The 3,141-nt window shown below is 45.1% G+C and overlaps 1 pseudogene; it reads right to left on the bottom strand.

The window, feature by feature from the left end:
- Positions 1 to 685: 685 nt before the first annotated feature.
- LOC125188051 (uncharacterized) lies at positions 686 to 2,909 on the bottom strand (annotated as a pseudogene).
- Positions 2,910 to 3,141: the final 232 nt, after the last annotated feature.

Here is a 3,141-nt window from a genome sequence, read left to right on the forward strand (position 1 = left end):
GACAACTAATCAATTTGAAACAAAAATAAAGCAGTAAAATACCTCACAAGGCTCACTATCCACCATATCATCCCCCCAAACTTATTTAAGGCTATGCATAGAATAAGTTTGAAAAGTTGGTGGAGAAGTGAGACTTATATGATAGACAAACTGAAACGGAAATAATCTAGAAGTTACCTACTAGGGGTTACCTCCCCTATAGTGCCTTTGATTATCGTCGTTGGCTCGACGTCTTCACACAGCTTTCATCAATTCACTCCCGCATTAATGGGGTTGTTGGCTTCTTCTTCGTGTTCAAGCAGGTACATTCTTGCCAACAACCTCTTCTTCCACCAAGTCTTCTTCACCATGTTATCATTTGATTTGAGCTCTACTTTCGGTGTGATCGATATTCTTGCTTCCTTTTCCTTCGTCTTCTTGGGCTCTCTCTGTCTTCCTTTGCAATGAGTTGATCCACCACATGGGCCAAATAGATACTGTGATAAGGAAATGTTCTCGACCTTGAGCTTCGCCACTTGAGCCTTCTGAACCTCTACAACGTGCACAACTTTGCACTCTTTCTTCATAGCAAGCTCTTCCACCTTAGGGCTCTTCATGGCATTGTAGATGGACAAGATATGGTGTTTGGTGCCCATGCGGAGGGTAAGCTCTCCCCTAGAAACATCAATCAATGCTTTCCCCGTCGCTAAGAATGGCCAACCAAGGATAAGCGGCACATTCCTATCTTCTTCCATGTCAAGCACAACAAAATCAACGGGAAATATAAAATCATTTACCCGCACTAATACATCTTCTATGATCCCTTCAGGATAGGTGAAAGATCTATCGGCCATTTGGAGCGTGATTCTAGTCGGCTTGAGAGTGTCGATTTTTATCTTCCTAAAGAATGATAGGGGCATCAAGTTGATGCTCGCCTCCAAATCACAAAGTGCCTTCGTGTGTTTGTCATCACCAATGACGCATGATATGTTGAAACTTCCGGGGTCCTTAAGCTTTGCCGGCAATTTCTTCTGGATTATAACACTACAATTCTCCGACGTGCTCACTATTTCGTAGTCCACCCACTTGTTCTTCTTGGAGATCACGTCTTTTAGGAACTTTGCATACACAGGCATCTGTTGCAGAGCATCTACTAGTGGGATATTCACATTCACCTTCCTGAAGATGTCCAACAATTTTTCAAATTTCTCATCCACAACCTTCTTCTTGATTCGGCTAGGGAACGGTATCTTAGGAGTATATGGCTCCAATCGAGGTGGTTCAGGTTGTTTCTTCTCTTCCTCCACAACATTATCCTCTGCAGTCTCTAGACCAACCTCTTTTTCCACTTCATTGGGTTGAATGGTCGTACAGATGGCTTTGCACTCTTTGTGTTTGACGGGATCAGTGCTTGTATTGCCAGGAAATTGCCCCGGGTTGGATAGAGTTCCCACAGCTTGGTAAATCTGACTGAGTTGAGTATCGATGCTCTTCATGTGTATGTTTAAACTTTCCATATTTGTTTCTACCTTGTCCAACCTCTGATTAGATTGTGTCATGCAATCTCCCGTTTGCTTCATGAAAGCCATCAACACCTCTCCAAGCTCTCCCTTCTTCGGCTCCTTGACTTGGCCATTAGATACCTGGAATCCGGGTGGTGGTTGCAAGGCAATATTTGGGTTCCCGTAAGACAAGTTGGGGTGCACCTTGTTCCCATAGTTGTTGTAATTGCCACCCCCTTGGTTGGGGAGGTAATTGTTGAAGTTCCTGTTGTTGCCACCTTGGTGAAAGTAGTTCACATCTGCAACTCCTTGCTGCATCTCTAAGCCAACTGTCTCTATTCCCATGTACCCAAGCTTGCTAGTTAGGAAGTCCAGCTGCTTAGACACTGTTTCCATCCTATTAAAATCAGAGGTGGATGCTACCCTGTAGGACTTGGTTCTCTCATTCTTCCACCCATCATCGCTGGAGGCCACCCTCTCAATCACCTCTAATGCATCGTCTTCTCCCAACTTAAGGAGTGACCCCCCCGCGCTCATATTCAACTCGCGTATTGCCTCCGGGGTGGCTCCCCTGTGGAAAGTTACGATCTGTTGCCCCGGGCTTAACCCGTGGTTGGGGCATCTCTTCATCAGGTATTTGAATCTCTTCCATGCCTCGTGAATATTTTCCTGAGGCTGCATTGCATAAGAGATGACTTCAGCTTGGCGCTTGAGTGCCTCGCTCGGTGGGTAGTATTTATCCAAGAAGAGCTCAACCATTGCATCCCAAGTTGCGACCGAGTTGGGATCCATGCTATCGTACCAATCCCTAGCATCATCCTTCAAAGAGAACGGGAACAGTCTAAGGCGGATTTGATCATCTGAAACGCCATTAGCCTTCACAGTGTTGCTAATCTGTACGAACTTGGTCAGATGCTTGTTGGCATCTTCTGAACCTGTTCCACCAAATGCATGTGCTTCTGCCCTGTTTATCAACCCCGGCTTCAATTCAAAACTGTTGGCGGCAATCCCGACATTATTGACTGGCGGATTAGCAACCCGTCTATATGCAAACAAATTTTGCACGGGCTGAACTGCTGGTCTAGCATTCCGCTCATCCAATTGTCTCTAAATGTTGGCCATCTGCTCACGGAGTTGACGAATGACAAGATTCTCATTATTGCCCCCTCCATTATTGTTCTCATTGTTGTTTCCCCCATCGTTGTTCTCCATTAGGATTGGAGAATTAGGCTCGTACTGTATCGGTGATGGAGGTGGAGACGGAGTGGGTGACAGAGTCCTCTGAACGGGGGAGGGTGGACGCCTATGACCCGGTGAAGATACACGGATCCTTTGGTTCAACCTCCTCTGAGCGTTCCTCCTCCTGTTAGATGCTTCGATCTCGGGATCGATGGGTTCTAAAGGTGGACCTTTAGAACGAGTGTGCATACAACTTGAAAAAAAGAAACACCAAGATTAGAGAACTCAAAAATAAAAATAAAACCTAAAGAAAATAAAATCTAGACTAGTAATCTCAATTATTATCACGATATTAAGCTCTAACAACACAAAGTTGTCCCCAACAACGGCGCCAAAAACTTGACTCGACTTATTTTAACACAAGTAGTACCCGCAGAGACAGTGTAACAATTAGCAAGCAAGAGTATCGTATCCCACAGAG

This window comes from Salvia hispanica, chromosome 5 (genome assembly GCF_029641045.1).
Source record: "Salvia hispanica isolate PSC_SH4W2 chromosome 5, Shi_PSC_v1, whole genome shotgun sequence".
NCBI lineage: Eukaryota > Viridiplantae > Streptophyta > Magnoliopsida > Lamiales > Lamiaceae > Salvia > Salvia hispanica.